Source organism: Schistocerca piceifrons, chromosome 5 (assembly GCF_021461385.2).
Source record: "Schistocerca piceifrons isolate TAMUIC-IGC-003096 chromosome 5, iqSchPice1.1, whole genome shotgun sequence".
NCBI classification, from domain to species: Eukaryota; Metazoa; Arthropoda; class Insecta; order Orthoptera; family Acrididae; genus Schistocerca; species Schistocerca piceifrons.
Genome location: NC_060142.1, coordinates 279,324,862 through 279,348,451, shown reverse-complemented (window position 1 = coordinate 279,348,451; position 23,590 = coordinate 279,324,862). Strand labels below are relative to the sequence as shown.

Below are 23,590 nucleotides of genomic sequence, written 5' to 3'. Positions count from 1 at the left end.
AGGGAAGCCAACGAAAAATGATTTATTAATTGCGTAGCAGACATCAAGGAGAAATACTTAACTCAGTATGTGTGTCTGTCCGATGAAATCAGCATTCACGCGGCGTCCGGCAGCTGATAGAGGCAGGATGCCTAGAAGGACTAAAAGGGTGCCAAGGACACCTGCGCACACCTGCTTGAGTTGCAGATGTTACTCGTTTGTTGACGTGCTTGGCATCAGGCAACTCGTTCTAACGCCACGAAAATTCTTTGCTGCGGTATCAAAACGCTACTCGACTCGACGCTCTCTCTCTCTCTCTCTCTCTCTCTCTCTCTCTCTCTTGTTAAGTGGACACATCGAACCATTTGAAGATCGGAACTATGAGCTTTCAGATCCTTTAACCACCTTTGTTTTGCTGATGACATTGAACTGTCGTCCCCTAATCCAGGTAAACTTCTTGACGGTCATTAATAAATGGAGAATAGGTATGTCATTTGCTGCTGCACTTCCGCACCCTCGATTTTTTAATGAGGCGAACTCCCATGTATGAAGTAGTTTAAAACGTCTGTTTACTTTACAAATGAGTTGATGTGTTAAATATTTGAAGCTATCCACGTAAAAGACGCTCTGTTTTAAAAACAACCTGTTTTCTCACATTTTTATACCGTCCTATCTTCTGTCCTACTTTGATATAATTTGGCAGGTACTTTCAGTAGTTCTTGTGGATATATAGAGTTACCTACGAAGAAGTAATATACTAAAACGTCATGCCTGATGCTCAAAATTTGACTGCATAAAAAGCGGAAATGTAGTAACCGGTATTTTTTTTCTTTTATTATCATTTGATGGCTGACAGTGGAAAAATTTTACAGAAAGTCTGATATTATGTGTAAAGTTCGTCGGAAGTAGCTAAGTGCTGTCATTCACAAATACCTCGTGAATGAAGTCCGGGTATTTGCGTACCGCGAGTTACGCTGGCTCGAGACATACACACAGATTCTAACTTAAATATTTGACTTACTGCGTTAAGGTTACATCTCTCAATGAGTCGATTATGACAGTATTTTGAATTTTTAAATTCAATCAATAATTATATGGAATGAATCATATGTGCAGTGCCCCTGCAAGCTGTTAAATAGGCACCCTGCAACTAGGGCTGTGCACTGTGTTAGCTGTTTAACCTTCACGCGCTCGCGCGGGCGGTGAAGTGACCGCCTTTTTGCAATTTCGCGCCATACTTACTCCACAAAAGTAACGAGGCGGCGGGAGCGACATGTATTCTCTAGTTGCACCTTTTTCCGACAGATGCCGCTCAAAGTTCGTCAAGTCGCACCTCTCTGCCTCTCAGGACAAGTTCAAATAGGTCCGAACACGTTCGGCGGTCAGTTTACCGCCTTGCGAGCGCTTACGGCACTTACAAAAACGGTCAGTTTACCGCCTTGCGAGCGCTTACGAGACTTTGTTCTGCTCGTCTACTTCGGAATGTAAGTATTTCTTTTTGTAATTCCCTTATAATTCTTCAATTTTATAGACTCTTCCAATTCTCTTGTGAATGTGCATGTGCTCCAGAATTTCAACATCAAGAAGAACACAAAGGTGGCCTGCATGTATATTTTTCCGCTTACTCGAGTTGGCAGGAATAAATTCGTTACGCATTTTTCAATTCAACACAGGTAATATGACAGAAAAAACATGCGTTATCTTTGGAACTGATGAGCGAAAACCTGAAAGAAAGAGCTAAATTGAAGCATTTACCAAAAGATTTGTTAATATTTTTGGAAAATTACAGAGAGAGTGACGTAGTTTATCCAGCTGTATCAACCCCTACAAGGAGAGGAATATGTTATTTGTGTGGCTCAAAAAAGAATATAAAAACAAAGTGAGAATGCGGTGAATGTGGAAGAAACGTCTGTCTACGACATTCAACCACGACAGTTACGTGCAATAATTGTTGTCAGCCTCAAAACGAAAATGAAATGCATACAGACTGATCAGCATTTTTCATCTGACAGAAATGTTTGTGACGTTTTCAATCAAAAATTCTTTTTTCAAAGCAAAATTAACTTTTCTTGTGACGAGTTAAGACAATGAATAATTCAAGTCTTAAGTATTACATTGTATAGTCCCAAAACATTGCAATTAAAAAAATGTTCTTATATTTCATTTGGGTATTTGGCTTCCTTTTTGTATTCCATTGTATATTTTATTGTTAAATAAATAATTTTGATTACAAATGTGTTTCCAATATTGTGTGAGATATCCTATGTCGATATTTTATGGAAATATGACCTTTAAAAACGGAAAACCCCATGAGATCGATGAAAACTGTCGGGCGGTCGGCCCGAGCGCTCGCGTGACTATTTCTAGCGCGAGCGCATGAAGGTTAATAATATAGGTAGCTACCCACATCAAGAGAAACCACAGATCGTCACTACAGCAAAACTGCGCTACCGAGTGCGAGGGCATGACCAGAAGAACTGCAACACGGAGCAGGTAGAAGTCCACTAAACGCTTATTCAAGTAATTAATTCAAGGACGGACGAACCTCACCTCGCCTTCCTACTTGAAATAGTTTTGCCCTGTATATCCGTACTGCTCATGGCTGAAGTGCTTGCCGCTAATTGACAATTGTATGAATGCGTCGTGTATGTTCTTTCGGACAGACTCCTCGCCGAATCCGCAGCTCTGATACTTATATGTAAACTGAAGGTGGAAAAAGGGGGGGGGGGGAAAGAGAAAAAAAGGGAAGGCATTGCTGATTAAGCTGTATCGGTACATAACGCGCAATCATCGGGCGAAGAGCGAAATGTCTGCCGGATTGGATTCGAACCCGGGATCTCGTGCTTTCTAGGAGGAGCGCTAACCACTGCCCCATATGGATCACAGTGTCCATCGCAACTGAGTGTACTATTTCGGCACGCCTCACATTCCCACGGCACTCATTTTCACTCGTCACCGCTGATTTCGCGTATTGTCCCGGTGCAGCTGATATCAGTAATCTTTTTCCTTTCCTTTTTCTCCTCCACCTTCAATTTTCACCTAATTGACAATGTTAGTGGCAAAGCGTATGAGGGCAACACAAACCGAATTAGCATCCTGACCTACCAGACAAACGAATGAATCAATTCAGGTAGCTGTTTTAAGACAGCCTACAACATGTGATCCATTTAAAAAACTGACATATTGGCAAACGAAAGTATACCATCTTTTTAATGTTTGTATAATAATAATTTATTACGTCGAAAAGACTTAAAATATGTGACCATTGTAATTCATTGACATATTTTATACGACTTCATGATGTTGAGAACGCATAGCTGGAAATGATGCGTTACATCAGTGGAGCTACTAGCGGATTAATCATATCTGAATTGGGCAATCAAGTACTGAAACTGGTTACGTCAACACTGTAATTTTTAAGCCATCTTCGAAGGAATACATTATTATACAGGGTGATCAGAAAGTCTGAAAAGCTTGTAAAGGTGTTGCACGGTAGGCTCCACTGAGAAATAATTGTAAGCAAAAATTCTATACGGTTACCGCGTTTATTACCATTGAAGTTAGCCAAGCAGGCCGTTACCGCGAATACTGAATCGACACTCCAGATACAATAATAGTGAGTTGTTCTCATGGCGTACATGACAGCGCATGACACTACTCAACCTTTCACACGGGTCCGATCCTTAAAATCGTCACATGTCCAGATTTTGTATCGCCCTCCTGTCTGGTTTTAGGAAAACAAACGATGAACACGTTTGGCGACACCGTCTCTGGCGGGCCGCTTCAACTTGCAACGCAACGGCCTGATTAACTTCAATGCTACTTAACTCTGGAACAGCGCAGCGTATCGAATTTTTTCTGAACAATTATTTCTCAACACAACCTACCCTGCAACACCCTTAGAAGTTTTTCTGGCTGTTTCTGACCATTCTATATAAAAATGAAACCGATATTTACTGATAGCCAGTGTATCCACAGCCAAGTTGAAAATCTGAAACTATGTCGCCGTTCGCCGCTGTTCTCCTTGCAAGTCAAAGTTCCAGATGATTCTAGATTCTAAAAGGTTACAGCAGTATTATATGTTAAAGTAGCTCCTTTTTTACGAGGCAACAACGACAAATGTGATTATAGAACGTACTGGCATGTAGGTGAATACTACCTTCTCAACAACATAATCTGTACAAACCTCGTGCAAACTATACTGTCCCATTATTCTTTGCTTTACAGCTCTAACGTAAAGAAAAATTTACAAATGACATAAAATGTCAGTGGCCCAATTTTGGTTCCAACAATTATTACGTAACACACGTTTTCATTCTACTGGCCTGAATAAAACTACCCATGGCTAGTGGCGTAAAAATATCGAAACATCTTCATCTTCAGGTAATAAAGAAATTAGTTGTATGAACAATCGGAATACTTGGATTCCCATAATACACTCTCTCAGTTAATTACGTAGTACGTAGTAGGTGCCTATTACACAAAGGTAGCGTTAGTATGCTGGGTAATTTCGGAGGCTTTTGCTGCAGCATTCCTGAATAAAATCTTCTAGGTTTACAAGCCGCGATATTTCGAATAAAATCGTCGCATTTTTGACAGCTATCTCGAGTATTCAGAGTCAGCAGTTTTACTGCTGTTAAAAAACCCTACGACTTCATTCGAAATGACAGGGCTTGGATAATGATAGGATCTATTTACGTTTGGCGATTAACCAACATAGTTTTTCAACAGTTTTGACGCTCATATTAAGAAATTGTGCTTTCTCTCCTCCATCCCTTCTCTTCCACCAAAATATTAGGAGTTACCACTGAAGAAAAAACCGAAACCGCAGTGCGGGGTTAGCCGAGCGGTCAGGGGCGCTACAGTCATGGACTGTGCGGCTGGTCCCGGCGGGGGTTCGAGTCCTCCCTCGGTCCCTCGGGCATGGGTGTGTGTGTTTGTCCTTAGGATACTTTAGGTTAAGTAGTGTGTAAGCTTAGGGACTGATGACCTTAGCAGTTAAGTTCCATAAGATTTCACACGCACACACAAAAACCGTAACCGGCCATACTTTTTGAACGAATGATTTATTTCACGGTAACTAGGCCGTAGTTCATGGTTCAGCATGACATTTTAATGAAGCATAGCTCTATGTTGTATTGTACAAACAGAAGTTTTTTCTCAAAACGAAAATGTGAAATGTCTACGAGAAAAACTCGCTGTTGTCTGACGATGGGCCTCGTCCGGAAACTAGGTGGTTATTGTTGTGGTCTTCAGTCCTGAGACTGGTTTGATGCAGCTCTCCATACTACTCTATCCTGTGCAAGCTTCTTCATCTCCCAGTACCTATTGCAACCTATATCCTTCTGAATCTGTTTAGTGTATTCATCTCTTGGTCTCCCTCTATGATTTTTACCATCCACGCTGCCTTCCAATACTAAATTGGAAACTAGGTATGGTAAAATAAATCATTCTTTCAAAAAGTATGGCTGTTGCAGTTTTTTCCTCAGTAACCAAAATGTAAATGTCGTACGGCATTGTTGGTTGGTAAATTCCACGGAGTGGGTTCAGCTGCCAAGTAAGGTGAAAGGGTGTTCTTCCTCTGCACACATTGCTCTCCTTGCAGATATGAGAGCGTTGTATAGTATGTGTATAGGTACGAAGTGCAAGGCTGGCCACGGCGTGCCGAATTGCAAGCGAGCACGTTGTTCGGGCTGAGGCTCGGCCTGTCTCGGCTTTCGTCGGTACTTCCCGAAGTGCTCAGTACCGCGCGACATTTCATTTCATTTAACGTTGCAGTGCGGCAGAATCGTGGTGTCGGTTTCTGTTTACCAATCGCTATTTGTTTGTGGTACAAAAGTTCACGGGTTCAGTGGGTGTTTGCAAAATAAGAAGCCGTCCTGCGATTTATTCTCATAAGCCTTTAAAAATGGATGGGAACGATAGAAGAGAAAGGTAATAATCCTCAATATCTAGTATGCGATGTAAGCCGCATAATCGACAGGTACCATTAATTTGCTACGGAACAACATTACAACACAATGCAGAAAGAATTTAATGATTTAGTTGACTATGAAAGGGCAAAAAATGAGGACTATCGACAGATGTGATTCATTCTTCTCTGCACCAAGAATCATTTTGTGTTAAATATGCAGGCATGCAGCACATGAAGAAACTGTTTGTACGAATAATAAAATTTCGGAAGCCGCACGCATTATTCCACTGCCTGTTACAACAGTTTTTGAAGGACCTGTGCGAAGAACAAGGAGGCATTATACATTATTGTAAAGTTCGTTGGTTAAGTCAAGGAGCATAGCTGAAACGATTTATCGATTTCAAATTCGCTACTGTTGAATCTGTGACGGAAACAGGACAGCACGAAAATGAGAACATCTGGAATGGACTGCTGATCTCACATTTTAAATCGACTGGACTGCGGACTGACGACAGTAAGACACTGAAAAGTGAGAAACAACTTGTATCTGATTTGATGGGGATGCATTTAAAAAGAAAATCGCATTGTGACAGTGAAAAATTCTGACAAAAACTCTGTCCATTCCTGTAAGCTCACTGGTGTCAAGAAGAAAACGAGGTCTGAAGAATGCATTGCGGTCTTGAAAGAATTACAAGGATAGCTTTCTAAACGTTCTGATAACACTGCCAATCTTGCAACTGCTTTCGATACCGTTCGCAGTTTCAGTTGAAAGCGCCTTTGCATGCATGTAGGGTACTAATTGATCTACAATGTAATTCCTGTTTAAAACACAAATTTCTTTACATTAATATTGTCCAGGAGGTCCATGTTGTTTTGCTAGGTAAGAGTTTCCGCGTCTTCAGAATGAGGTTGCAAACGTGAGAAAATATTTAGATCAACATGTGGTCATGTGTGTCACGATTTCTTCGAGTATGAAAGTGAGCCAGTCATGATTATATGGCATCGTAAGTGTGAAAAATTGTAAAATGTTTGTACCAGATAAAAATTGTCTTGCCAAGCAGAATAAAACGAACTGAAAATTTGTTTTGTTTGTTATCTATGTTGTTGAGAAATATGGAATCATGTTGTAAGCCGTGCGACTGGACTGCCATTTAAATGAGATGCTTTCTTGCCCCTCCTCATGCTCAGAGAGCGTGGCGTGGCAGTGGGGGGAAGCGTGCAGTCAGGCGAGACAGCTACGGACACGAGCAAGAACACTGCTCCCGCGCCGAATTCTTGGCTGTCCCTGGTGTAACTTTGCGTGTATACTGCAATGTGATGTTTCTGTTGTTATGGATGACAGGAAAGGAGAGGGTAAAACCCGGTGCGACACGTAGCACACTCCTCTCTAATAAATCCAAGGGAGCTGTCGGGCTTACAGGTGGATCACCGTCAACTGTGTCCATACCCTCCCTTCATGAAACACTGCGGTGAGGTTTGAAATTTAATTCAGGTAACTGGCGCACGGACTGGTGATCAGGTTCTTTACCCACTCCCTCTCCTCTCCTTGCCGGCCAAATACTGGCCGTAAAAGTTGCATCCTCCAGCGGGATTCCAACCGATTTACCTCAGAGGCGAGCACCGGTGCACAGGCACGCTTTAGCGGCTTCTGCTTCGGTGGTGGGTTTCTTCTTCAGTTACTAAATAATAATCAGTTGTCGCTGCTCTCCCTTCATTCCTTTGTTCATATCTTGCGTACGCAGTTGCCAGCAAGAGGCACTAGATGGGCCTGGTGTGATTATTAGGCGACCACAGTATTATTGGCCCTGGGAGTGAGTGCGCCTCGGTGGGCTAGTCGTTGGTTCTTATCGTGATATTTCACGGGGACACGCTGAAACACTTCACAGTATACACACACTGTCATGAAATCATTCGCAATGCGATGTGTTGGCCTTACAAGGGAAGGGTCTGACATGTGGGTCACCCCTTTTGATCAAGTTTTGCAAGGACGTTCTATATTGAAAATAAAGAGGTACGTCTTTCGGCTTTTTGCTAGACAGTCCTGTAGTTTCTGAAAGAATAGAGGCCGAAGTTGTTGATGGAAATTCGTATTTTCAATACTATAAACCAAAAGAGTATCTAAAAACAAACATTTTTATTGATATAATACGGGATGCAAAGTTAATAGTATTCGAGTTATTGACTTTTTGTGTTTTCATGCTGTCTCTTGGGCATCCCTTATTCAATGTGTTGAGCAGAGCAAGATCGGCTGTCGGGCTGGCAAGGCATTTGCTTAACAAACTGCTGGTCCGTATTCGACTCTTTATTGTGACTTTTTTTTGTCGTTCGATTTTTTCTCGATTTATCTGATGTTGTGATGATCGGAATACCTTTCTTTTCCTTCTTCTTTTAAGTAATAAAGCTTCGAGAGGTGGGATTAATTTATCAAATAAGTGTATACCATGTACTGAAAATTATTTTCACTGCGATACATGACGCACCGTGAAAGTGATAGCAGCGAAATGTACCTCTCTTTGTCAACAGTGTGGCGTTTACTTTTTCCGACAAGTAGCGAATTTCGCCGCCCATCTTCAATATCAAGCGACATCACAGCGAAGCAGAGAATTCCAAGACAGAGCGAATGCCATAAAAATTCATGCGTTAATCCACAACAAGTTGTGCACGCTTGTCTTTCAAGATATGCTTATACACGCTTGGTGCGCATTGAAATTAGTATTTAATAGATCTGTTTTTAGCAACGTGAATCAGATATTTTTCCCACGAATAAGATACTGGAGCACACGTCAATATGGCGAGATTTCGTTCCTGTGTTGCGCATGGTGCGAGATATACTTGTTTTGCCTGTTTCTATGTTAAGATCCACCCCATTATTTGCGAGAAAGTTCACCAACAGACGATCAGTTAGGATTACCAAATAGTATATTTGGGGTACATTTTTGTACTACATACCACGACTGAAATAACTGTCAATATTTTATATATACTTATTTCGTTATTAATCACAGCCGGTCGGGGTGGCCGAGCGGTTCTGGGCGCTGCAATCTGGAGCCGCGCGACCGCTACGGTCGCAGGTTCGAATCCTGCCTCGGGCATGGATGTGTGTGATGTCCATGGGTTAGTTAGGTTTAAGTAGTTCTAAGTTCTAGGGGACTGACGACCACAGCAGTTAAGTCCCATAGTGCTCAGAGCCATTATTAATCACACCGCTCGATGTTTTATTTAAAAAAAAAAAGCAAAGGAAAGTATTCCGATTATTTTTACGCCGAAAAAATATCGAAAACAAAACGCGTTGTCCAAGGATCGAGCAGGTTCAAATGGCTCTGAGCACTATGAGGTCATCAGACCCCTAGAACTTTAACTACTCAAACCTAACTAACCTAAGTACATCACACACACCCATGCCCCTGGCAGGATTCGAACCTGCGACACTAGCGGTCGCGAGGTTCCAGACTGAAGTGCCTAGAGCCGCTCGGCCACAACGGCCGGCGATCAAGCAGGGATCGGCAGTTTGGCGTAAAGGCGTTCCTTCGCGGTGAGGCTCTTCGACTGCACTTCGGTCCAGCTGATCCCCGCGATTACTGCAAACTTAGTTCGGGTGCATCATTTTTGGTAGTCGGGACTGAGTCCGCGCTGTCCCGGTGCTTATTACAATTCCAAACGCAGCATTTTGTGATGGCAGCCGATACTCAACGTAGAGCACTAAAACAAAAAAAAGGTTAACAACTATAACATTATTAACTTTGTACCTCATATCCCATATTATATTTACTAAAATGTTTGTTTTGAGATGCTTTTCGATGTACAGGGTGGGCCATTAATCGTGATCGATTATGTAGGGAAGTAGCTGGAAGGTGCAGCTAACTGTTGGAACTGAAATATTTTTTTTTAAACTTTCACTGTGGCTTCCATTTAACGACCCATCGGATCTTACTTTTGAAATAGCACTCTTATATCAAATGTGCACGCCGGAAACCAATTGGACTAGGGCATATGTCCAAATGAAGTTATCTTCTTCAAATCAGCGTTCATGTCATCCGTGAATATTAAACCCTATCCTGGGGCACCCTGTATACAGGGTGGTCCATTGATAGTGACCGGGCCAAATATCTCGCGAAATAAGCATCAAACGAAAAAACTACAATGAACTAAACTCGTCTAGCTTGAAGGGGGAAACCAGATGGCGCTATGGTTGGGCCGCTATGTGGCCCTGCCATAAGTCAAACGGATATCAACTGCGTTTTTTTAAAATAGGAACCCCCATTTTTATTACGTATTCGTGTAGTACGTAAAGAAATATGAAGGTTTTAGTTGGACCACTTTTTTCGCTTTGTAATAGATGGCGCTGTAATAGTCACAAACATATGGCTCACAATTTTAGACTAACAGTTGGTAACAGGTAGGTTTTTTAAATTAAAATACAGAACGGAGGTACGTTTGAACATTTTATTTCGGTTGTTCCAATATGATACATGTACCTTTGTGAACTTATCATTTCTGAGAACGCATGCTGTTAACATCGTGATTACCTGTAAATACCACGTTAATACAATAAATGCTCAAAATGATGTCCGTCAACGTCAATGCATTTGGCAATACGTGTAACGACATTCCTTGCAAGAACGAGTAGTTCGCCTTCCGTAATGTTCGCACATGCATTGACAATGCGCTGATCCATGCTGTCAGGCGTTGTCGGTGGATCACGATAGCAAATATCCTTCAACTTTCCCCACAGAAAGAAATTCGGGGCGTCATATCCGGTGAACGTGCGGGCCGTGGTATGGTGCTTCGACGACCAATCCACCTGTCACGAAATATGCTATTCAATACCGCTCCAACCGCACGTGAGCTATGTGCCGGAAATCCATCATGTTGGAAGTACATCGCCATTCTGTCATGCAGTGAAACATCTTGTAGTAACATCCGCAGAACATTACGTAGGAAATCAGCATACACTGCACCATTTAGATTTACATTGATAAAATGGGGGCCAATTACGCTTACTCCCATAATGCCGCACCATACACCCAAGGTTCAAATGGCTCTGACCACTATGCGACTTAACTTCTGAGGTCATCAGTCGCCTAGAACTTAGAACTAATTAAACCTAACTAACCTAAGGACATCACACACATCCATGCCCGAGGCAGGATTCGAACCTGCGACCGGAGCGACAGCCAAGGTCGCTTATGTTCCCCTTGTCGCAGCCATCGTGGATTTTCCGTTGCCCAATAGAGCACACTATGCCGGATTACGTTACCGCTGTTGGTGAATGACGCTTCGTCGCTAAATAGAACGCGTTCAAAAAATCTGTCATCGTCCCGTAATTTCTCTTGTGCCCAGTGGCAGAACTGTACACGACGTTCAAAAGTTGTCGCCATGCAATACTTGGTGCATAGAAATATCGTACGGGTGCAATCTACGTTGATGTAGCATCTCAACACCGACGTTTTTGAGATTCCCGACTCTCGTGCAATTTGTCTACTACTGATGTGCGGATTAGCCGCGACAGCAGCTAAAACACCTACTTGGGCATCATCATTTTCGCAGGTCGTGGTTGACGTTTCACATGTGGCTGAACACTTCCTGTTTCCTTAAATAACGTAACTATCCGGCGAACGGTCTGGACACTTTAATGATGTCGTCCAGGATACCGAGCAGCATACATAGCACACGCCCTTTGGGCATTTTGATAACAATAGCCATACATCAACTCGATATCGACCTTTTCCGCAATTGGTAAACAGTCCATTTTAACACGGGTAATGTATCACTAAGCAAATACCGTCCGCACTGGCGGAATGTTACGTGGTACCACGTACTTATATGTTTGTGACTATTACAGCGCCATCTATCACAAAGCGAAAAAAGTGGTCCAACATTCATATTTCTTTACATACTACACGAATATGTAATAAAAAATGGGGGTTCCTATTTAAAAAAACACATTTTATATCCGAAAAAGACCTATGGCAGCGCCATCTAGCGGGTCAACCATAGCGCCATCTGGTTTCCCCCTTCAAGCTAGACGAGTTTCGTTCTTTGTAGTTTTTTCGTTTGATGCCCTATTTCGTGAGATATTTGGCCCGGTCACTATCAATGGACCACTCTGTATACATTTTTGCTTCATCAATTTTGACCTCCAATCTTTCAGAAGGTAGGAGAATATGCAGCGAAAAGCCGAAATACGTGTCTTTTTATTTTCAATTTTTAACTTCAAAACTTTAGCCCCATGTCAGACTCTTCCCTGTACTTGTTTCCCGTAATGTCACCGCGTGTTCCAAGAACGGCCACGGGAGGCCAAGTGCAATAATATCGTAATGCGGTTATAGAAGCCAATCCGTTCACTAGGAGCACGACTCTCGCGCCTAGTTTTCGGAGGACGACGCCGACAGTGTCGCGGCCGGTATTTGTTGTCAGAGGTCGCAGTGGCCCGCCGTGGGCTGTTGTGACGCGCGGCGTGGCCACGCAGGGAAAGTTGCCGGCTGGCGTGGCGTGCCTTTGTAGCGGCGCTGCACCCACGGATCGATAGGCGACTGTGGCGGCAGCGGGAGCCCCACTGTTGCCACACGCGGCACGCGCCACGCGCAGACACCGCCGCCGCCGCCGCTCCGTGCGTGACCGCGCTACCGTGCCTGCCATTACTGCGCTGCACCTCCTACGTAACACCACACCACACGTCTCTCACTTTCCGGACGCTCATCCTCTGCGCTCGAAGCCCGCCTACGGTCTGTTGAACCTACCGATTCCGGACGTCGGGGTTTCGCGCGTGACGTCATGACGTGGGGTGCGACGACATACGTACGCAGACGAAAATTAAACAGAGCTATGACTATATTTATTTTGCTGCTGTATTACCTTTTGCAACGGAATTAGGACACCGAACTTTATTGGCCGACTTTGACTATTGAATTTTTTAAGTAAGGGGTCTCAGCATGTAACTAGTTGGTTATCTTACAGCAGGTTCTTTATTTCATGTTAATAACCAAGTTAACCGACTGCCGGCCCACATGTAGCTCATTCTGATGAATTTATTATGCACACAGTTTTCTTGTTACAGAAATAAATAGCAAGATTAAAAGAAAAGACACTTTCATCTTAGTAACAACATTATATTTTGAATCACCGGCCGGCCGCGGTGGCCAAGCGGTTCTAGGCGCTTGAGTCCGGAACCGCGCTGCTGCTACGGTCGCAGGTTCGAATCCTGCCTCGGGCATGGATGTGTGTGATGTCCTTAGGTTAGTTAGGTTTAAGTAGTTCGAAGTCTAGGGGACTGATGACCTCAGATGTTAAGTCCCATAGTGCTCAGAGCCATTTGAATCACCGACGTTCTATTCTTAGGTAATACGGATAGCCGAGTCTAACAGTGCGCGTGGTGAACGAAATGCCTCATCACAACCTAGCAGCGCGTTTCTCTTATCTTCCCTGTTGCCCGCGTTCGGTTTCCTCAACCGTCCCCAACTTACACGCTCTCACATCACACTAGACACCTTGTAGCTCGTATTATCTCCTGCTACGAGTACGAGTATGTTGGTGCCAAACACACATATGCGTGTTGGCTTCCAGTAACAGTGGCCTTCAGCATAATCATCTTCCTTTCGACCATTCGTAGCCCCCAAAAGACGCTAAAAATAATTTTATTCGGTGTATTATTATACATAACTGTATTAGATTTCATAATCAACTTTGTTTATTTTTATTTTTCAATCACTTCAGGACCCAGTACTCCCCAGACAACATTTACGACACACATCGTCCGCTACAGGACGTAGACCCACTAGAACATATTTTAATCGATCAAATAATGACAGTTCATAGTGATTTTAACGCAAGTCAGGCCCGTTTTCGTCAGCTGTTCCACGTTACATGGGACTGGTCCCATCTCTTTTATTTTAGTTACCGCTTCATTGTTTTTCAGTCAAGGATCAGTTTCTGATTCCTAATTCCACTCCTTCGCTTTTATAGACAGGACATTCATCACTGATGATGCTTTTTATCAACCGAAGGAGGCCGAGAACTTCGCCTACCCACGGTGTTACTCTGCGGTATTCTGTAATAGCTCCCTATACCACACGACATAGTAGCGTAAGCAACCATCTTTTGGTATGAAACTACAAATCTTATTACATAAGAAAAGGCACGATCTTTGTGGAACCTATGTGATCCTCACCTAATATCCCAACCAGGTGCATAATATTTACTTCCTTATTTAAATTATTCACTAAGCACTTTGAAAACAGCTCAGATAGCTTCATTTCCCCATTATCAAAGCATTAATTTATAAAACATTTTTACACAGATACAAAACCTGATCACACAACTTAAAAGTTGCGAAGCTAGTTGTGTGAGTCTAATCAACGTCAATAAATGCAGCTATTGCGAACTTTTGGACTTCTCATTCAGTTTTATTTTTTAAAAATTGTAACATCTGTATGTAAACACCTGTGTAATAAATACGTCATGAATGATCAATCAATTATGTATTTTTGCTGTGTAGATTATGGTGACGGATGGGTCTCCAAGTGGATGTCTGAGCGGATGAGGATATCCGCAGCAATACACTGACTTGCACGCAAAGCGCAACACGACAATTTCTTAAAAAAAAATTTTTTTAACGTTTTATTTTAAATGCAAATCACTTCTATGACACCAATACACAATTTTACGGTAAAATATTGTGGTACAACACCCCCCCCCCCCCCCACATGCCTAACGATGAAAAAGAGACGCTTCAAAAGAAATTAAGACAGAAATGGAGAATTAGCAAGAATGGATTCACATGTAGGGAAATTTTTGGTAGCTCATTGAAGATAATGCACCTCTGTTTTAGTTTTCAATTCAAAGACTTCTCATAGCATCTTCAAGCATGTTTATTACCTCCTCTTGCACCAATCACAGCATCCAAACTTTCAGGCATGCTGCTGATTAATGCCGCGGTGTCCTCTTGATGGACCACCTCGCACTCCTTTAGGAGGACATCCCGTAGATTCTACAGCGTCTCAGAATAGTGTTGATGCGCCCTTCTCGTCAGCTAGTCCCATACATGCTCAATAGGAATCAATTGGGGCTTCTAGCAGGCCCCACTTTAGCACGAACCTCCGCTTCATCTTACAACTCCTGCACAATTCTCGCAACATTTGCGAGCGCATTGCAATGCATTAATGTACAACTATCACCAATAAATGGCACAATATTCTCGAAATGAATTTCTGCCACATACCGTTGTGCTGTGAGGCTCCCACACTCAACGAGGACTGTAAGGGCCGGCCGGTGTGGCCGTGCGGTTCTAAGCGCTTCAGTTTGGAACCGCGTCACCACTACGGTCACAGGTTCGAATCCTGCCTCGGGCATGGATGTGTGTGATGTCGTTAGGTTAGTTAGGTTTAAGTAGTTCTAAGTTCTAGGGGACTGATGACCTCAGAAGTTAAGTCCCATAGTGCTCAGAGCCATTTGACTGTAAGGCTCCGACACTCAACGAGGACGAAATCCGTCCTTGCAGCCAAACTGATTCCTGTCCACACAATCACAGAACCACCCTGAAAAGGTATTCTGGATGGGAAGGTGGAAGGGGAATACCTCTCCCCAGGCCTTCTGCAGACTCACTCTGCACCGTCAGGTGACAGCAGGCCAAATCGTGACTCATCGCCGAGCAACACTTGCTCTCACTGTTGTACTCTCCAACAGCGACCTTCCCTAGTGAAACGTTATCGTACTGTGTGATGTTCTGTTGTGAGTTCTGGACTTGTAGCAGATCTTCTGGATTGAAAAGGGCTTCTTGCAGTCTTGTTCGGAAAGTTGTATCACTGAATTTCTTCCCTCTAACTAGGTGACGCCATCAGTTTCATCGTACCTATTTACGAGTCTGGAAAGCGTGGAAGGTGTAGTTCTGAACACTTGTACAACATAATGCATGCTGCGGGCATACCTCACCATAAAAGCAGCTTCTGCAGCATCATATTTATTCCAGAGAAATCCACTCGCTCTTCAGGGTTTAAATATCTCAGAACACACACACACACACACACACACACACACACACACACACACACAAACTCATCAAAATAAAATCAACCTCCCCGACGTTTCAAAGCCCAAATTCAGGCAGAAGGCATTAAGGAAAAGCCCACTGGTCCTTCACAACAACATTGACAAGCATCCGGAAATGATAGATTATGATAATCGCAGAAATACCCTACAAAGTCGTTTAACGGACAGGGAAAAAACACAAGGTACAATTTTCAGTATTACAGGAGCGGCAAAACATTATTGCCTGACGTTCAGTTGTATATTTTCCAGGTTGCGCAGGAAAAAAACATTTAAGGCGAGTACAGCAAACAATCGACGCTTCACAGCGTGCTCGCAAAAGTAGCACTAATAACATACCAGTCACATACGCCGGCTAACAGCATAGGATAAAGTGTTACGCTTTAATTAAATAGGTAATTACACGTCACGTATTTATTGCCAGTTGCGTTTTTCGTGCAGGGCTGTGTAATTACTTTGCGAACAAAAACTTGTGCCGAAGCATATATCTCCGATGTAGGTATCTACGGATATACAGTGCGATTTTGCTGAATGACGAAAAACCGTTGGAAACGATTCCAGAGCCGATAAGGATCATGAAAGGTCATGTGGGCAAAGGGACGGAAATGCGTCCAACAGAGGTACACCCCCTTGAAGGTTCCTGACACTGACCAAGATATCAGCACCAGGCAGGTGACACGCCAACATGTCAACATTCTCTACGACATCTGTCACTATCCGTATCACTTTAACGCCGCCTTATTACCCGCGGACTTGCCTCCGCGGCGATAGTTTTTCCGCTGCTTCGTCGCACGGCCACCACGGTGCTGGAATTACCATCGTCCATCCTATTCACGAATGAGACTACCCTTACGAGGGGTTTTTAACGTCATCCTTCATCACACCCACATGTGGGCTACGGAGAACCCCTACACTATGGTGGCAGCGAACCATCAGCACCAGTTCAACCTCAATGTGCGGGCGGCGATTACTGGCGATCACCTGGTGGGACCAGTCATCTTTCCACAAAGCCTAACAGACGAGACATATCTGCATTTCCTAAAAGTCAACCTGCCTCCTCTGTCTTTGGTGGTACGAAGGATAATGTGGCTACTACGTATAGGTGTTCCAGCTGTGTGCCCTTTCGACTATGGAATTAAAATTCTAGTACAGACATAATATTCCCCTTTTTCATATCAAATGGCTCTGAGCACTATGGGACTTTACATCTCAGGTTGTCAGTCTCCTAGAACTTAGAACTACTTAAACCTAACTAACCTAAGGACATCACACACATCCATGCCCGAGGCAGGATACGAACCTGCGATCGTAGCGGTCGCGCGGTTCCAGACTGAAGCGCCTAGAACCGCTCGGCCACCAGCGGCCGGCTTCCCCTTTTTCCTCGTGTTTTATCATGTGTGCTTTGTATCACTGAAACCTACTCTGTCAAAGATCATTTACCTGCACCTTCGAGTGCTCGTATGTCCCTTTGAACGCACTTCTGGCCGTAAGTACATATGGACCATTTCGCTCCGTATCCTCTCACGGATAGTTGGCTGAAGTTTGTCCCATTTAGCAAAATGAAACTGGAGCTGTGGATGTATGCACAATTAGTTACTTTGTCATTACAAGTTACAGGATCGTGATAATACTACCAGTTCGTCCATTTGCGTTATACGTTATCGCTAATAACATTATTTTTTTGTTTACGTCACTACTACAGCCCATTTCGTTTGATAGGCTACTGTATTTGTTGCAATGGGCAGAACAAAGCGAATATGGGTTGTTGACATCTGCAATGGGTGAAGTGGCTACATGCCGTCCTTCATGGTTTTCCGCACTGTTACACGACCATCATGTCCACCTCGGTCAGCGCGGCGGATTGCTAAGCGAAAAGACGCGGAGTTCTATTCCCGGCCGGGCAAGAGATTTTCCCCGCTCGGGGCCTGGATGTTGTGTTGTTCTTATTTTCATATCATCGTAAGTGACATCACGGCCCGAAAGCCTATAAATTAAGGAAAAGCACACATTTGCATCCTGATTCTGTAATACCAAGCTGCCTTACGTGGTACTCAGTCCTGTTTCCTTTACAGTAGCAAAGATCACTTAACATTTACAAAAACTACCACAAAGCGACGTGCAGGATCTTGCAGGATTTACCAAACATTGGAAGCTCGTTAAAGTTTGTGTATCAGAGATGACATAAATCTGTCAACGTTCCTCTTAAATATATTAACAAGTCAACAAACTCCGTCCACAGTGCCTACGGCGCCCATCGCTACCGACCAACCTTTGTGTAACCCTCCGCCAATGGCGTCACTGGACGCGATATGGAGGCGCTCTCTCGGCCTCTGACAGTTTTCGTTACCTGCAGCCGCTACTACTCTGTCAAGAGGCTCCTTAATTGGCATCACAAGGCTGAATGCACCCCGTTCCAGTCTTCCCACCAAGGAAAATTCCCTAGCAGTACCAGGAATCGAACACCAGCCCTCCGTATGGCAGTCAGCCGCGCTGACCACTCAGCTACGGAAGCGGACATGTTTATAACTACTCAGTGCTTATTACATTGAGAAGTGTAGCCCGTCAAAATGATTGGTAATTACTGTTTAATAATTAAAGTAATTTGATATATTACCTATATGACAACTTCGAACACTACTTTATTTGACCTCTCAATGTAGCGGAAATGTTCGATAGAATACTTCGCAAAAACCATTTCATTAATTACGACATTTAGTTGTAACTTACGGGACATAACAAGAACGTGGTAAACTATGATGAATTAAAATGTGGCTATGACCGACATGTACGTTATTAGTGAACAGAATACACATTACGAGGTCAGTCCGAATCTAGCATGAAGTTTAGGCTACGCACAGTCCGGCCGTCAGATCTCCGGCGGCCGAATGGCTTAAAATGGTTTACAAAACCTTAATATCCGCGAATACTAACGGAAATCTGTAGATGAGGATAGGGAATTTCATTTCTCTTATCTAGGCAAACGTCTCTCTCTCTATGGTAGCTCGAAGTCTACGTTAGTTTTGTCACTGACTGGTTCTGAACTAGCAGAGGAAGTGAATGTATCAGAATATCCCTAATTCTTGTTAAAGAGCGTATTTCACCCTTATTGAATTTCTATGACCCGCTTTTATCCACCATATTGATGATGTAAGGGATCAAGCAGACACGTGGTATCGGTAGGTTAAATATTTCCCCCGGCTACATGAAAAACGATCGTCAAATGGTTCAAATGGCTCTGAGCACTATGGGACTCAACTGCTGTGGTCATAAGTCCCCTAGAACTTAGAACTACTTAAACCTAACTAACCTAAGGACATCACACACATCCATGCCCGAGGCAGGATTCGAACCTGCGACCGTAGCGGACGTGCGGTTTCAGACTGTAGCGCCTTTAACCGCTCAGCCACTCCGGCCGGCCAACGATCGTCAACGGTGCAGTTAGGTAGTACGTATACAGGGTGAGCAAGGAGGAAAGACATATGCTTTGAGGCGTTGTAGTACTGGCGACTGTGAATAAAAAACTACTATGGACGTATGTCCTATTCCGCATGGTTTCCGAGATACGGAACCTTTCACGTCAGTGAAGCGCGGCCTCTAGCTGAAACGTGTCGCAGTACAAAACGAAACTACATAAAATTTCCTACAAAGAAGTTACACTCTAGGGCTAATAGTTTACGCAAAGAGAGCGAGAGGATACTGAAAATCTCACGCGCCGCATCCCCGTAGGCCAAGTTGAGGAGTTTCCTGTCATAGACCCCAAGTGTCCTGTTTGTCTCGACGTCCTCTACAATACTGTGTCACATTGTAAATAATGATGCTTGAATAATACAAAAAATAAATAACAATGTACCGGTACATTATGCGTATTCTATCTCGGAAGTTATTCGGAATAGGGCATCTGTCCATACGAAGTTTTCTGTTCACAATCACCAATGCTACTATCCATCAAATCATGTACCTGCTGACTCACCCTGTATATCGCGACCAGCTTCTAACGTCCAAAAATGTGAACCCTTAAATCTTGAGACCAGAACTATTTGGGGCACATCTCTGGCTGTGAAACATGGACAAAGGAAAAAGGAATGGATTGATCAGATAATCAATGAACACGTTCTGCACCGAGTGAACGAGAAAAAAAATGGCTAATGAATAACGTAAAGAATCGACGAGACAGAATAGTTGGACTCTTATTAAAACAGGAGTCGTTGACCAAAACTATAGTTGAGCGGATGTTGGAGGAATAAACAGTGGGAAATGTATATATAGGGTGTTGCAGAATCTTTGCACCGAACGTCTAGGGGTGGGAGATCGCGTGATCGGAACAACTTTTGCTAATGTATAAATCACATCTCTGATTATACAGGGTGTGGCAGCGTTCATAGTAGGATATTAAAAACACACCATCAGGCAGTAACTGTAATTTATTTATTACCTCTTATGTAAATATTTAAAGGTATGCCATTTTCTAATCTGTAAGTCATTGTCCATTGCGTGGATTACTTTTTGAATTTGACTCCTGTGAAATGATGCCCCCTCTGCACAACACATTCATCTAGGCGGCGTTGGAAGCTTTCCAGAACTCGGCGTAACGTATTCCCTGGGACATTGCGGACGGCAGTTCTGATGCGATCCTTCAACTCAGGAATGGTGGCACAACGTGTTCGGAACACTTCTTGCTTCAGGTAGCCCCAAAGAAAAAAGTATGCACATGAAAGGTAATGTGAGCGAAGCGGCCTAGAAATGTCACCAAAACAGGAAATTACTCTACCGGGAAATGTCTGTCGCAAAAAATCCATGCAAATTATGTCTGTATGTGAGGTCGCTCCGTCTTGTTGAAATCATAATTTTTCCACATCCACATCGACCATACCTAATTGGGGAAGAACGAAGTCTTGCAGCATCTTTAGGTAGCGTTCACTAGTGAGAGTTACAGCCACACCGCTGTCATCCTCAACGAAGTAAGGACCAATAATCCCAAAGGAAGCAACTTCACACCACACTGTAACACGAGAACTGTGCAAGGGCTTGATGTGCAGTTCATGCGGGTTTACATCACTCCAATAACGCATATTCTGTTTATTCACTGAACCACATAACTCGAAATGAGCATCTGACATGAGGATGGTGTGCAACATTTGTGGATTTTGGTGAAGGAGATCACGCATGGTTAAGCAGAATGTTTCGCGTGAAACCGAATTGCGAGGCCTAATTTCCTCAACAATCTGCAGTTTATATGGGTGAAAATGGAGATCTTCGTGTAATATTCTCCTGAATGTGCGATCGGACATAGCCACAGTTTGCGCATGACGACGAGTAGATTTTTTTGGGCCAGCACGAACATTTTCCACGGCTTCTGGTGTCCGCACAGTTCTTTGACTTCTTCCCGGTTTGCCATTGAAAACATAATCTGTTGTTCGAAATGTACGTACCCACCTCACAATGGTCCGTCCATCTGGAACTTTCCCATGACGTCCCAAGTTGAAATGTTGCCGAAATAGACGCTGAGTAGCAATAACAGAGTCGTTATTATTGAAATTACTTTCAACAGCAAAGGCTCGATGCCGTGCACTCCACCGCTCCATATCACTGTCACACTCAAAATGGCAGCTCATTAGTACACGAATGTGGCACGAGGTGGCGCGAATTCCTGCAGTACGTCATTGTACTACGCAAGTCAAATTACGCTATGAACGCCGCCGCACCCTGTATCTCCTCCGATTATCAGGCGTGAGACGCGGTTCTCTTGAAGGAAGATTTCAATACCTTTCCGATTCGTCATCCTATTCTGAAGAAGCCTCCGTGAACCATCTTCCCCGTCTCTAATCGCGAATAGGAGAAAAACTGTCGACAAACCTAGTATGGTTCGAGACTACGGTCATTTCCCGAGATGAGTCTGGGAAGATGTAATTTGCTGCGTCACTCCTCTTTGGACCTGTGCAATCCAAACTTTTAGAAATACGTGTCGGAAATGCACAATTCCTCCCCCTCTCCATTTCGACGTTATGCCAGAGCACGTGGTTAGCATTTTCATGGGTTTACTACCAGTGATTCCCCTGCTGGTCTACATCTCAATTTATATTTAATTTTTCACACCACAGCGCGTTTGGACGGTTTTGCATTTCCTGACTGACTGTCTTTCAACCCGTTTGATTGGTTCGCTCAAGCGCTGCCCATTGCCACTCTCCATTTCAGTTTAGTCATCGTTATTTTCGGCTGTAGTAAAGTCCACACATTGTTCATACGCAGTGTTTACTCTGCCCCGTAATGGCAAATGTTTTGTTTATGTATTTCAATGGCTTTCCTAGTTTACAGTGAATAACTCTCTTTCTGTTAGATAGCGCTTGCGTCTCAGTGAATTTCACCGTGTGGTTACTAAAAAAAATATTCGCATAGAGCTTTTTTTTTTTTTTTTTGAACTAGTCGACAGATATCTGTTCGGTTCCTGAAATCTTGTGTTAACCGTTCTTTGAGTGCTTCCCATGCAGACTTTTCCACAGGAACATGGAATAAAGTAATCGTTATCCTTTTGCAACATCATGTTGTTAGATAACATCAGAGAAGACATGACAAGGCGGGAATAGACGAAGGAGGATACACTTTTAGGGAAAAAACGGCGGAGACTCTTTGATAAGGCGAAAGAATGGCTTTGGTTCGAATGGCCAATGTATTAATTGTTCATAGAGTAATAGCGTTCGTTCTTTCCGGGAACAGTATTTCACAGGCCTCAAGTTCATATAAAACCTGTGAACCTTCACATGTAATACTTCTTTTGAAGGCTATCGATGGCAGGTACTCCATAGGACGTCAAATAACATCCAACTGTTGAAATAATTAAATAAATTAAATCGCAGACGGCCAACAAAGGTCCATAACGAAGCAGTGTTAAGAGCTGTTAACGTTCGTTGTGGGAAAAGGAGTTTTCCATTCATAAAGACGTTAGAATACTGGAATAGACAATGAGAGAGACACTACCGGAGGCGCAAAATGAAGTCGCGCATGCCTCTGCAAATTAGACAGGCGATCTAGAATTTATATAAAGTAAATGCTGTTCTTTGCTTAATTACATCAGTGGAGAACGACTGGACCGATCTGGTTAATTAAAAAAAATTGTACGCAACAGTTCGAATAAGTTTTTTAGGGTAAGACAAATTGGGAAAGTTGCTTGGAAAAACTGGGAAAATCTGTAAGTACTTTTTTTCTATCGGATTTTTGTGTGGAAAGACCGAAGCTCAAGATTCGAACGACGGAATTGCGAATTTTTTTTTCGTTATGCTCCAGGAAAAGATTTCAGGAAAAAAATTCTGGACGAACAGGAAAGAAAGTTGGAAAACTCAGACACACTGCAAAAATAATTTTTGTATGCACTCTCGATCATGACGATAAGAGGTACTTATTTTGGTTGGTTCTTTTTCTTGTTTTGTTCGCTATGTTCCTGGAATGGAAATAACTCAACTCAATGTTTCAAATTTAAAAAAATGTGGAAGATTTAGAGAAAAATCAGCAAAAACATATTCCAGGCAAAATCAAAAAAGTTAATGATTTTCTGAATACCACAGGCTTCCAAGTCCTTCCTAAAGACCCTACTAAATTGTTCAAAGAGGATGTTAAATATGCAATCATTTCATGGAAAAGCATATTCTCTGAATTTGAAGTAAA

At 43.1% G+C, this 23,590-nt stretch overlaps 1 protein-coding gene and 1 pseudogene across 2 annotated transcripts in view; one reads left to right on the top strand and one right to left on the bottom strand.

The window, feature by feature from the left end:
* The window catches only part of LOC124797855 (semaphorin-1A), a 909,059-nt gene that overhangs the window by 694,250 nt on the left and 191,219 nt on the right, over positions 1–23,590 (bottom strand). The window lies entirely within an intron of this gene.
* LOC124799697 lies at positions 9,397–9,532 on the top strand (annotated as a pseudogene).